The 15,126-nt window shown below is 36.4% G+C and overlaps 1 protein-coding gene across 1 annotated transcript in view; it reads left to right on the top strand.

Annotated features, from left to right (window-relative positions):
* Window positions 1-15,126, top strand: part of LOC123671712 (protein slit) — a 389,783-nt gene that overhangs the window by 18,885 nt on the left and 355,772 nt on the right. The gene's annotated exons all lie outside the window — the stretch shown is intronic.

A 15,126-nucleotide genomic window follows, 5' to 3' on the forward strand; every position in this document is an offset into this window, starting at 1 on the left:
TTACAGACAGTATTTCGTAGTCCAGGGCATAGGTGAGAAAAAGTTTTAAAAACTTTACGTGTGAAGATTCGGCCAAAAATATAACTGAATTTGAAATAAAATGTATTGCTTAGAGTGCAAAAAAGTAGAGACCAGGTTCTCTCATCAATATTTATCAATCGTATTTATAAAGCATTTAATCCATCTCTACTTATTTTCAAATGATAGATACATGTAAATAGTAGATACAATTGCTGTTTTTTTGTTCATCATTCCAAATGATGATGAATCGAAAAAATTCCATTGTACAATGTTACTGGTGTTGTTCTGAACTTCGAAATTTCAACTCTTTTTAATCACCAAAGAAAAAATCTCGGAACTGTTAATATGCTCCCTGAAAATTTAATATTTCCTGAAAGTTATCGCCTGAAATAATTTTGCTTGATGCCATTGTGATTGTCAGAACACTTGTCAGTATTTAGATCGCACCTTGTCACAATGTCACTCATACCATTTCCTGAATATTCAGTTTCTTAAGATCTCTCAAAAAAGTAGTACCATATGAGATTCTTCAGAAGTGTCAAGTTAGCATTGAAATAAATTTTTCAGTACTTATATTAACAGAGTATCATTTGATGTGATATTTGATGTGATATTCAAGTGTCAAAAATAACTTTCACTTCAAAAAATGTGAAAATATAGTAAAAATGAATGAAGATTTTTTGTATAAAATTGTACAATTTTTCTCGATTTCCATTTCCTCTTATAACACTGACGAATATACCGAAAAACTGTCAAAATCCCCTTTGAGAGCCTGATGTGTATGCTACTTATTCCTGTTATCGATTGAAATAATTATGTATTGCTCAATGACACTGTGATTTTAATAGAATAACTTGATTCCTCTCTGGGCCACAAAATATCTCTTCTTATTAAATATTCCTAGCCATTCACAGAAAGGATCGAAAAAATGTTAGGATGTAACCAGATATATAAAGGACGGAATTTGCATCGTATAAAGAAAATTCACTTTAAAATTTTTCTACAATATGACGATTTATTGAATAATATCGCCCAAGGATTCTTCTGAAATTTCTCTAGGTTTCCACAAATGAGCATTATTCGAAATTTAACAAGTTATAAACGTTCTCGAAGGATGTGTCTTCTTATGATTGAATATCTGAATCTACTGAATACAAATGACATAAATGACATAAGGTATGTTGTTCCGAATTTCAATTTCGTACTAATTTAAAAACTGCCAAGTCGATCTAAATAAAAGTTGCATTTAGATGTGAAATGAGAATCAATCTTTATGTGAAACTCATAGTTTATTTCATCACCAGAACTATAAATATAATTTCATGTAGAATATTTAAAAAACCTAATTCCTAAAAAACGTTCTTCGCTTTCTACCGTTCATCGAATCCAATACATTCCTCCACCGAAGCACTCATCATCTCAACCCTTTTTTTCCCTCATTTCAACATCGCTTCTCCACCACTTCCGAACATCCATTTCTGGAACGCGACATTGCTGCCAACCTCCACCAAAAAAAAAAAAAAAAGGAACCGTCCTCATCAATCCGCGCTAGGCCCCGGACGCGTTATTGACCAGAAGGATTTCGACGTCGCTTTTTTCGGTTACGGGGGCAAAAACAACTGTTAGATCGACGTCGACGACGCTCGAGAGGCCTCCAATCTTGGAGGATCTGTGTGTTTTTCGGATAAAACGGCCAAGGATTGAGCGACGGGCGCGTCTATTTCGGAACGGGCGCAAGATAAAGCACTTACGGACAAAGGCGACAGTTTTGAGGGATCCCTCCGTTTCCCCCGGGGATTTGGAGGGATTAAATACGACCGCGGTCTAGTGTTTTTCGAGTATTTTTCCCCCCGGGACGAGAGGAAGAAATCTCGCGTTGTAGATGCCTCGATTTCGGTCGACTCGAGGAGAGGAGTAGATTTGGCGTGATTATGCTTTCTTGGGTTTGGGGAGAAATCACGTTGTGGATTCAATCGAGGAAAAAATTTGGAGAGAACTATGGTAAAGTCAGGACGCCTTTTTCGACTGAAAAGATGAATAATTCTATAGAAAAGGTTTGAAATGTTAGAGAAGCATTTAGCGCCAGTTAATCCACTGCAGTGAATAAACTGCCAGGAAGCGGCTGTCAAAAATATTCACTAAAAGACGAATGTTGCGGAGGAGTAACATCAGCGTTCAAATGTTTTTCGCATTAGATCAGGAAAACATAAAAAAATCAATGGAAATTTTGTTTGTGAAATATAATATTAATGAAACGAAAAATTGAAATATTCATTTTCGAGAATTATGTGAAAATTAACTCAAAAACGATTCATGACAACTTTGAGTTCGTCCAGAAAGTCAAAGCAACTTTACAAGGATTTTTAGAAATATTTCAACTCTGTTACCAACATATTTTATTATACCCATTTCAAATGCGTCAGGCGTACGAAGCCAAGAAAACCTCTATGTACTCTGACTTTCATATAGTGTGGGTTCAACCTCGGGTTAACAAAAAATTACCACTATGATTTTCCGGCTTTGAAATGAAAATGTGGAGAATCACTCGGACCTGTCAATTTCTGATTCGAGGGGAAAAAACTTTTCCGCTCTTCGCATCCCTGTAACTGCAATTCCTTGATTTCGAAAAGGGATGAGAGATTGTGCGATACCTCATTTTGAAGATCTTATCGACTACTATCTTATCCTGAAATTTCGATTGAAAATTTCCATCGATAACGAAATCATAGGTAAAAGAGGGAAAGAATACTTACTACTAAATACCTTCGAAATATGTCGGATACGATTAATATTCTCGAGATAAATTCCACATTGCCTCTTTCACTATTTTCGCTGTTATTTCATTGATGATGGATATTTTAACGCGAATTTTGGGATCAGATAGTACTAGATACAATCTTCAAAATTAGTCGCAACACCCCTTATTCCTATTCAAAATCAAGTGGTTGTGGTCAAACCCCGTTAGGGGGTTGAAGTAACGGGGATGAAAAAAGCGGAAAATTTTTTCCCCCTCGAATCAGAAATTGACGGGTACGAGGGATTTTCCACATTTTCAGTTCGAAGTCGAAAAATTAAGGTATTTTCATTAAACCACCCTGTATTAAATATACAGCACTGGAGAAACTAGATTATGACTCAATAATACGCCTGCTTGCCAATAATAAGTTCTAAAGAAGAATGTTATGAGTTTCCATTTTTTTTTAAGGATTTTGGATTGTTATTTTCAATTTTTTCAATCTCAAAATTCCGAGAATAAAACTGTTTTTCCACTTTGATGTTATTTTTATTAGAGAGATTGAATATTCAATTTTGTACTACATTCTTTTTTTATTGATTTGTTGGCGATTCTAAAAGATCATACAGTTACGAGGACGCCAGTTTCGATCGTTCCCAAAAAAAACCTTTTCCCGACAATTTTTTCTTCCCGCGCCGGATCCACAACCCCAACAAACCAAAACGCATCCCAAAAAAATAACGATCCCTACGACCACCGCTAATGCCCCGTTCACGCGGCACCCTCAACGCCATAAACGCAAGACGACGCTCCGCCGCCCCGAAGGAAACGACGCGCCGCGTCTTCGAGCGGCATATTTCAATCCATCCGTCGCACGAAAATTCTGGGGGGCCTTCCGTTTCGTATTTGTTTTGCGGCAGGACGGCCGTCCGTCCGACCGAGATTTATCGACGCCATTCGAATCCGGAACGGTTGTATAAATTCGGCCTTCGGGCCCACGAAGATCCGGGGGGAGATCAAAAGGACCGGGAGGCGATTGCAAATTGCGGAGCCGTTCATCATCTGCGACCCCACGATCGTTGTTGGGGGTTCTTTACACGCCGGTGGAAACAACGCACGAAAGAGGACGTTTTTAGCCGGTGCATCTCGATTTGCGCTTCCGAAGAAGCGTTTCTTTTATGTCTCCCTAGTCCTGGTGTGGCGTTGCTCTTTTCGATTTTTTCTGCTATATAACGTCTCATAAAGCTGTATTCATAATATGACAAATGATGCTGTTCGACTCTTTCGAATCGAATTTATTTACGTCACGTTCGATTCACCATGACGATGATGATACACTGTTCAGTACTGTGCGATTGGCAACATCGCATCGAATATATCGCTGAAGTACCACTTGCGAACGTTCGACCCCAAGCAACAAACACCCCATGCGAGAGACAGTTTTTACCGTAATCTCGAGTCAACCACCCACAGTCTAACGCGAAACAAAACCAATTAATACTCTCTACTCAATTCTATCCATATATATAATCGTCAGGCTGGTGCAACTTGTATGCGATCTGTGCATCAATAAACACCTATTCATAAAATTAGAATTTGTGTTTCAAAACAACCACACCCCAATTCATACACTTCACTGAAAGAAATTGTTTATTGTATTCTTCTTCTTCAGCTCTCTTTCATCCAGTGTCGGACATAGGCCTCTTCCAGTTTTTTCCATGCTTCTCTGTTTTTTGCTGTTCTCATCCATTGCTTATTGCCGGCTACATCGACTATGTCGTCTATCCATCTTTTTCTCGGTCTTCCTATGCTTCTTGGTGTTTCTTGAGGTGTCCAAAAAGTCACTTTATGTGACCATCTCTCCACACTCTCCCATGTAACATGTGCCACCCACTGCCACTTAAGTTTCGCTATTCTATTCATGATGTCAGTTACCTTGGTCTGTCCCTCAAGCTTATACCCGCATAATCCTTTCCATGGCCCTTCGAGTTACTCTCAACTATTCTGCCACTTTTTTCGTTATTGCCATAGTTTCTAAAGTTCTAGAACATAAGTTGCCATAATATACAGCTGTCGTAGGTTTTGCGTTTTAAGTGTAGAGGAATATTTTTGTCCTTAAAGATGAAACTCAGTTTGCCGAAGGCTGCCCATGCCCATCCCAAACTGGCAGTACCAAATGCAAATTGGACGTATCTGACCTATATGAATTTGATTGCATCATAATTTTTGGCTGAATATAGGTTCACGTTTGAACCCACTGCCAAATTTCTTGTCAAAGGTTTCTTCTACACCAGACTCGCATAGTGAGCTTTCAATAGAATACCATTTGAAGAGCATACTATTGCAACGACCATGATCAGTCCTTAGTAGATTTAAAATACACAAAATTTTACTCGGGGATTGAACCCTAGAACTTTCTCTGAAGGATCAGCGATTAGACTTGTGTTGAAGACATTACAAGAACTCCATTCCGAACGCCAAATTTCCTTGTCACTTCCATTAGATTGAAGGAAAGTATTAATCCATGAAGGTTTGCGTACATTCTAGTATCTGGGAGGTATGATACAATTGGAAATAAGTTCGGGTAGAAATGAAATTTTGCCCAAGGTTTTTTGACTGAGACCTATCTACGAATATTAGGCAGAAGTACATATATGTGAAAGCACTGATGAACATTGTAAAGGCGTAGATATAATAGTTCCTTCTGATAATTCTCATAGAAACGTTGAGCTGTGTATCAATTTTATAAACATGAGCATCATTGAACCGAACAGAACAACAGTATTCAGTATGAAATAAAGATAATGTATAAAAAGAAATATAAAATAAAATTTATTGATATTATTGTATGATGACTATTTATTTGCCGTTCACTCTTTATTTTTCAATTTCTCCATCAGTCGTCCAAGAAGCCCCATTCAAAGAACCGCCAGTGTAAACTACCGAAGACCTTCCAGAGAAATACGAGCGGCGCACATGAAAGAAAAACCGACACGTAACAAATCAGCGCGCGTCTGTGAAAACACCTTTTGTGTCAGACGGCTGGGGCCAAATGAAAACGGAGTCCCCGCAGCCTTTCGGGGCGAAAACTTAATGCGACCGAAAAAAAGTTGATTGCCTGGCATCAAAGGAGCCATCGGAACGGATTCCCGCGAGGATCGCAACATAAGTTTCGCGGAAACCTATTTTGCCCCGGGATGAATTCCGAGAGACGGAGGGAAATTTTGTAAACGGGAATCTTGAGGAAAAAGATCAAAGGCATAGTTTGAAAACGTTCGACGCTGCGAAAAGGCCGAAGGGGTAACGGGGGCGATTGGGCCGCATTTTTGCTCAATCAGTGGCCGGTCAGGGGGGTAACGGGAAATTTTCGGCCCTCGAAAACTCTGTGAACTGAACGGTTATGTGATCCAGAATTGAAATGATGGTCACACTGTTATATATGTTCAATTATCTAGAGTTTCTAATGTACGAAATAATAGTATCTCCCAGGATGCAGAGTTTATTATAAAAAACACAGTTGAACTAACTTACTGTACAATACAATATCGATCTAAGTCGAAGTGATATCAGTGAGGGCCGGATCGAAAGTGTCTTCGTTAGGGCGATAGTACCTTGGTACCTGCTCTGTAGATAGGTTTCGATCGTAGAGACTTATGCACGTGATTGATTTTGACAATTATGAGCCTCGGCCTTAGCACTCTTAGCTCTTAGGATTCTATAGTCTCAGTAGTATATAGGCTTAATATTAAATTATGAATTGCTAACAAATATTACAAATACATTCGACAGTTTCATCTTTAGAGTAATAAACATAGATAAAGGGTGTATAAGTGATTTTCAGCTAATTCAAGCTAACTTTGTCTCTAATATGAAAATGTAAATTTTGTAATAACTCGAAAAATATCGAAGTAAATAACAAGAAATATTTAAAAACCGATGACATATCGCGTGCAATTTAAGTAGCAAACAGCAAATATTCTTTTTACCACACACTCGAAAGTCAAGACGAATATCGAAGACAAATTATTCATATTTAACCAAGAATCATCGGAATTTATAGATGTCATTCAATTTAAAATACATTTTCAATATAATCAAATCATTGTTTATTGGAAAAAATATAGGTACATTCTGACATGGTGTACATAAGAATCTTGGAGACGCTTGAAAATTTCGTATACTCTATTATTATCTATGTTTATCACACTGAGTGCTGAGTGTTAATCTGAAATAATAATTCATAGTGTAAGAATACTGTGAATTTGAAATCTATAATTATACAAGCAGCTTAACTTTAGGTTATGGGCCCATGATTCATCAAATGAACAATCCGTAATGTTGAAAATATAAAAACGAAATGAAGATAATACATATGGGGTTTTTCAATAAAAGGTTTCATTTTGATATAAGAAAAAAACAAGTAAATTTTAAGAGCAATCAATTGACGTTTATTTCATTGTGAAGAGCCAAATGGTCTCTACGGCTACAGACTACCTTTATATTTCACGAAATTTTCCATCACCAATTTACACATTTGCGACTGTAAGGTCTTCAATAGTGGAGAATTGACTACAGAGTCAATTGTGATCACCTCTTCGAAAAATAACACGGCTAGAAAACTTTCCTTGCAAAATTGCGATTGTTTCGTTGCTTGCGGGGCACGTAGCACCGTCTCGTTGAAAATACAAGTCGTCCACTTCAATATCTTCCAATTATGGTGACAAAAAAATCATTAATCATAGCTCGGTAGTGCGAATAATTTCCAAGATCGACAAGATATCTACAAACCTGGATTTTCGTCAACAGTATGGGCTACAGTAGCAATATTCTCAGTTATTCTTGAGCAACGCACTTGATTTAGATTCCTCACATCATTTACTTGTTCCTAAAGCTCGAATTTTCTCACCAGTTTCACAGAAGGTGCGATGTTGAAGTGTGTATCTTTACATTTTTAGTAGTAGCATAGTTGTTACTTGTCAAAAATCGAAAAATGACAGATTCAAAAATGACAGCTACCTATTTTAAATGAAACCTCTTATTGGAAATCCCTTTATTGCAGATGAGGAAGACAGTTTACATAATCAAGCAGCAACAACTTCTGGTTTGCACAAGCTAATATGCGAGGAGCAAAATGTGTAGTGCTCAATTCGATTACTATAAAATACGTTCAAGTAGATTTTCCAAATAATAACTTCCTCATACATCTTTGACAGGATAGAGTATATATTATATTTCTTATTCAGAATCCGAACGGAATGCTCCCAGTTCCACAACACAGATATAAATCATCCAATAATAAAAGCCAAATATAACGAACTAATCTGTTATTCATACGAAAAATAACCGACGCCGATGGTCATCATGCAATAATCGAATTATTCTTCTACAAGAACTTTAACATAACAATTAGGCAAGCCCATCACATGCCATAAACCATGCCCGTAGTATGTTTCCACCAATCTCATTTTCAATAATTTCAACATAATTAATAGTTTCCAGTGACAAGGTATCTCCAAAACACGGATTCATTAATAAAATACGAGACAGTTAATGGAGTGAAATCGCCGGAATATAGATACTTTATGAAATGTTTTGATGATGTCTTAAGCTGAATTATTCATCGAGAATTCCAACAGTTAATTTGTATAATTATACGATATCTGAAACACATTAGAAATGTAGAATCAATTTCGTTCTAACCTTATCGAATACCACTCGTTAAAGTCAACATTATTTATCGAAGAGAATTTGTGATAGGACTTATGAATGGCGAGGAAATGGAATGGTATCATGAAGAATTGAAAATACTGTGTGTTTCAGAAAGACGAGTATGCTACGATTGGATCAGCCTTTCATTTGAAAGCTGGTCGCTTAGTGGTTGTCAAATATTATACCTACATAACTGCGTTATTGCCTTTTGGTTTTACTTACTGAAGAAGAATGCATCCGATGCATCCCCAAATACGATTCTGTTTAGTTTCAAGATTGCAGAATCGATCAAGATGAAAATATTACCTTAAATGTGGAATGGCAATAAAAATAGACAATTGCAAAATAGAAATATCATACGGAAATAAGAAATACTTCGAAATCCTTTCCTTTCCATTGTAATCTGTAGTTATACAAGTTCTATGACAAACTTTGATAGATGATAGCTGTACTCGTTCAATGGTTATTTATTTTACTAGGCAGCAAAGCGAAGTAGTAGATTGACTGCCGCGACTGATAGTTGAGTGATAGTTCATAGCCGAGCTTAGCGAGTCTAGGAATTCAGCCAAGAGGGTCATTTTACTTTGCTGCCGAGTTAAACATATATTTTTTTCTTCGATTATTTTTAATGATACATATAGGAAATTGTAGGTATTTGCAAATTGTTGCAATACCCATAATCTTTTCATTTTTCTGCAGTGATAAATTGAAATGAAATTTGAAAGAAGTCGCAATTGTTGAAATGTTTGGTTGTTATGGAAAGGTATATGTCCATGATAATTATAGTTTGACAACTTATGGAATATATCACAGTTTTTTGGAAAACTATTGGATATATTCATATTATGGACAGTGATAGCGACTTAGAAATATTTACTACTCCAGAAATAAGGAAGGTGGCAAAAAATATTGATTGTCAGAAAATGGTGAATGTTTTATTCACATTAAGAATAATCACTTTGCTGCTTAGGCAGGAAAAGTAATACTTTGCTGATTGATATGTGTCTATATTTGCTGCCAATCGGAGAAAAAATAATTTTTCCTATGAACAGAAGTTTCCTTTAGAAGATACTAGAATTTGAAACAAACAGTTTTCTTGTTATTGTATGATAACCGACTAGCGTCGGTTTTACATTTCACAGCAATTACCGGATTACAGCAATTACTGGACCTCTATCAATTTAGATCGGTACCAATTTTCGAAATTTTCGAGCACACAAATATTCATATCATTAACGAAAATTTACGGGATCTCAAACCTTTTTTGAGTATTGAAAAGTTATTATCTTATCGATGAACAGGACAAACATCGATTTCATATCGGTTCTGAACTGGTTTGAAATCGGTATCAAAATTGACGTAGCGACCATACCCAAATGAGTTATTCGCTTACTTTTCAGGTTTCTTCATCTGAATAACTCTCATCTCTCGACTCTTGTTTTTTTTTCATGTCTAGATATCCATCTCGAACATATAAATTCCTCCGAGCCCGATCTTTTTGACGCACGCGAAGCATCTTCTGCTTGCAGCATCTCCGCGCGTTTAAAAACGCGTTGTCACTTCTGTCAACTCCACGTTCCCAAGGCCGTTTCTCAGCATTTAAACGGTCTAGTTAGCATCTTATTGGGATCAAGATACCTCGGGCTCCCGTCCCGTATCTGATCGTTTCTTTCGTTTCGTGCCTTTTAAATCACCCTCAGGGCGTCCAGCCCTGATTGCTGCTGGACTGTTGCTTCTGTGTCGTGAATTTGATGGCGATAAGTGGACGCCGCGATTTCGCCTGAAAGCGAAAACGAGTATTGTCCGGTTGAGGCTCTAATTATCGGGATGAAGACGGTATGATCGCCTATCTGATTGGGTGATTTGCCTACCGGTTGTTTGTCTGGGAAGCGGTGGTGGATTGCGCTCAGTTATTCGAGGAATTTGAGAGAAATGTTGAACGTTTGAAAACGCACGTTTTGTGGCCTTTTACTGTTAAATTTATATTATAATATATATTTTGGGGTTACATCGTGGAGTGTTTGGGTTAGCGTCAGATTTTTTTTTTGAATTCTTTAGGTTTTAGGATCCACTGAGTAGGGAAAATGCATCAGTGATTACTACCTCAGACACAGGGATTGTTTCCTGGATATAATCTAAGCTGAAAATTATCCCCTAATATGACTATGGATGTTTCTGAGGTGTAGAAAGTAGTTACGAGAAAATTTCAAAGATTTTTTTATGAACGGTACGCCTTTATCTTGGGAAAAAGTGAAATACCCGAGATCTCTGAACTTCGAGTTAGACTCGTCCGATTTTGATTGAATTTAAAAAAAATTATGATAACACGGTGGTCGTTGCGCATGATTGAGCTATTGCAAATAAAGAAGGGATGTCAAAAAAGCATCGCCTTCAAACTAGGTCTTTTTTCTTGCCTTATACGCTAACGAATAATCTCAATATCTTTTCAAGGAAGAATTTCCTCTTCTATAATTGAATATACATATTATAAATATATAAATATTTAAATTCAATGTCTAAACAATTCGATATCGATATAATCTTAATTTTTGGTTCTGAATTCCTCGAAATTGACAACTGGAAGTTCTGAAAAACGTGAAAAGAATTTTTTATCTGAAACTGAACTTGGTTTCTTGTAGTTTTGTCGTACATGGCGTACCGATTTCGAGAAAAAAATTTCAAGCAATATTCTCGAAATCCTCAAGATAATCCAAAGCTGTGTTGAATAAATTAATTTCTCTAATTCTGTGGCCAATCCGTTTATTCTGCCGCATCTTGTAGAACTAAAGCTTGCGAGAATATCCCAGATTCGCACAGATTTCATGGTTATATTTTATTATTATATGTTGGTGCTCGGAACTCTCCTGCCACGGATTTATATCATCTGTCAAATTTGTGATACAGAAAATTGTTCTGCCAACCCATATTTTTCAATGCAAAAATCACTAAACGATATTTATGGAAATATTTTCATTCTCAAACCCGACCATTTAAAAACTCACCACTTACTTCTTGGTCGTTTTTGAACTCGTGGAAGAATATCAATGCCTTCTGTACTTGTATTATAAGTACCTATATTATTATGTTCTTATTTTTCTGGTCAGCAATAAGATACGATAAACTCGTATAATCGAGACAACCCTGTATCTCAAACACAAAACATTTGCGAGTCCATGTTAATATAGGACTTTTTTCCTTTTTTGTAGAAATTATCCTGGGAAACTCATTTTCATTTTTAGGTCCAATTTAGGAACAGCCTCTAAAAACAAATTTCCATGCTTCTCTCTTATTTTCAAATCAATCAACAAAAACTATATTCAGTTATGATATCACAAGAGCATAGACAATATTCGATTATACACCGATTCACGAGACGTGAAGAGGTTCGTACAATCGAAATAAATTGACTATGCTCGAGTAGTATTCCTTACTATTATATAACGAATAATATCAATAATTATTACCAAAGCACTGCATTTTGATAATTCAATGACATTTTACTGAGCTTGACTTTTTTTTTTGGCGAACGTCCAAGAATGTTAGTATAGAAATGATCAAAATATGGCAGGAGGCGAAACACCAAAACGATTATACCACGTCGTCAAGTAGTATATTCACTCATCAACACTCCGTAACTATGGGAAATTTACGGATTCTATTGGTTCATCAGAACATGAGTTTTATAATCGATTTTATTACCCACTTTACTGTCCAACAAGAAATTTGAGCTATACGCTACAACTCGAAAACACAATAAGGCCATCTCCGAAGTCTGTGAGTCATGCCCGAACCCAAGAAGAAAAGAAAACAACGCTGCCTTGCGTAATTGAAGAGCAAAGCAGCCTCGCTCCGTTCATAAATGAATTCCCTTTCTTAATCAGGAGGCTCCCAAGTCAGTCTCAAGTACGCACATCTCCGATTCAAAGGACCCATTATTACAATGCCGAGTTGTGGTGGCCCCAAATGAACATTCATTATTGAAGAAGACTTCCTTTTTCGATTAATAAAGACACCACTGCTATGCCGGGACCTCCGGCAATTTCAATTTTGATTCAATTACCTTCAATTAGAGTCTTTGTGGTTCAATTAGTTGGGCATTTAATTAAGTGCAATTATTCTCAATTTCGAAGAGACGGGTCCGCTTTCGAATCGAGTTTTCCGCGAGAAAAACAGTTTTTCCATGGGAAAATTCGATATTCGCGTCTTCTAGTCGCAAAAGAACTTATAATACAGATTGTCTGACCGGAAACCATCGGTCTATATCTCTAAAACCAATCAGTGGACATTTCTGAAATTTTTGTCTGAGTGGCACATTCCTTGAAGATATTGAGAGCCTAAAAGCACTTCCTATCGCTCCGGAAATAGTGACTAATTTCTTATTTCCGCATATTTAAGGAATATGCAATGGATCTTCATAATTTTTTTTATTTTCATAGTAGATTCAGAGTCCGAATATTACCTATGAGTTTGCAAATGAGCAGAATCTGTTCCTATAAATTTTGTTTTGTCAATAATTGAAAAAAATATCTATCGCATAGGAATGAAATTTAAAATTAAGTTGCAATATAGAGAAACGACAAATATTCAATACAAAGAGAGACATGATAATAGTATGTTCTAAAACAAGTTGTAGAATGGGCTCCTATTTCAACACGAATGCGAAATTCGAAAACGAAAACGAAGGAGCGAGTTTTCGAACGCAAGAGTGTTGGAATGGCCTTCTGCAACGAGTATTAGACGATATTTTCTCTATTTCAGTCAAGCTTCGTAAAATATTGTCGAAATTCAATTAAAAATTCAAATTATACATCCTAGTCACTTTTGTATTGTATATTGGCAGTAGGTGTGACTGTTACTGCAAATCATTTTACTATATCCAAATTATACATTATATTAACAATTATTGACGTTTGTTGAAATTATGATAGGATTGAAAGGCAGTAGAGACAACCACAAAACGAAAAATATAACTGAAAACGATGCTGTAATGAGTTCAGCACTGTTTTTAGAACTGTAATGACTTTATTACGATACTGAAATAGAGAAAGTGATTTTACAGCATGACAATGCTCGACCCCATATTGCGAAAGTGGTCAAGACATACTTGAAAACGTTGAAATGGGAAGTCCTACCCCACCCGCCGTATTCTCAAGACGTTGCTTCCTAGGACTATCACTTGTTTCGATCAATGACACACGGCCTGGTCTACCAGCACTTCCGGTCTTATGGAGAAGTAACATATCCAACAATTTTGGTCAATGCTGGAGCAGAAATTGCCATAAAAAGGCATGAGGGATGAATTCCCTCAACGAGTACCGAAGGATGTATTGGGAAATCTTTGAGATATGAATTTTCGAAGAGAAATCTGTTAGTATGATAATTACCGCAGAAGAAAGCAGCAAAGTTTCTCAAACGTATCCTAAAAATTCCAAGATTTTGGCCTTTTCCTTTGAAACTTAAAGAATGAAGGCACCACAGACCTCTAACATTCTATCCGAGGGGGTAATCACTCCGTGAAAAAATTACATCGATTTCGGAAATCATGATGATTTCCGAGGATTTCGGGCGATTTCGCACGATTTCGAAGGATTTCGGGGGATTTCGCACGATTTCGGGCGATTTCGAAGGATTTCGGGCGATTTCGGAGGATTTCGAGCGATTTCGGAGGATTTCGGGTGATTTCGGATGATCAGAAATGATTATAATAATAATAATAATAATTTTATTTAATCCTTTAAGACACTACATGGTGTATAGGACAGGTCCGAAGGGGTAATCACTCCGTGAAAAAGATACACCGATTTCGGAAATCATGAAGATTTCGGGGGATTTCGGAGGATTTCGAGGGATTTCGGATGATTTCGGGGATTTCGGAGAATTTCGGGGATTTCGGAGGATTTCGGGCGATTTTGGATGATTTCTTTATTAAAAATACGTGAATAATCGTTTAATGTTTGTGTTTTGATAAATGTACTTAATTTCACGGCATTCAGACAATTTTTCAATTCAGAAAAATTACATCCTCGAGCGGGACTCGAACCCAGAACCTCCCAACTCAAACTCGAACTAGTTATTCGGAGGTTGTGGTTCGAGTCCCGCTGGAGGAGGTACTTTTTTCCAAATTTAAAAATTGTTTGAATGCCGTAAAATTAATTTTATTTATAAAAAAATATTGCATCTTTGGAAATGTTGAACAGATAATACAAAATTTTAGATTTTCAACTCCTAACAAAAACAATATTATAGCAAATGCTCTATTTGTCAAATTGGTAATTTTGATAATTCGTAAATTTCATAGCAATATTTGAATCACCACCGAGATCCCAACAAATAACTGATAACTATTTCAAATTTCAGTTCTCAGTATGTTTTCAGCATAGAAAATGACCACAAAATATTTCCGAGGAATTCATAATTCGTCTTTGAGCATATTTTTTTCCTGTTTTTTATTGTTGTGAATGAATTATTTCATATATTAGCATATTCTTACCATCTTATAGACGTTCACTGTGTTTTGAGAAGATTTTATATTCATTCGCGATTTTCACGAGATACCTCTATCCTGAATAAATCAAATTTTTCGAACTTTTTCCAATTTCAAAAGTTCATAAAAAAAGAATGTTAGATGTGACAACTTTGAATGATACCGCATATTAAAGCAA

This window comes from Harmonia axyridis, chromosome 1 (assembly GCF_914767665.1).
Source record: "Harmonia axyridis chromosome 1, icHarAxyr1.1, whole genome shotgun sequence".
Lineage (NCBI taxonomy): Eukaryota > Metazoa > Arthropoda > Insecta > Coleoptera > Coccinellidae > Harmonia > Harmonia axyridis.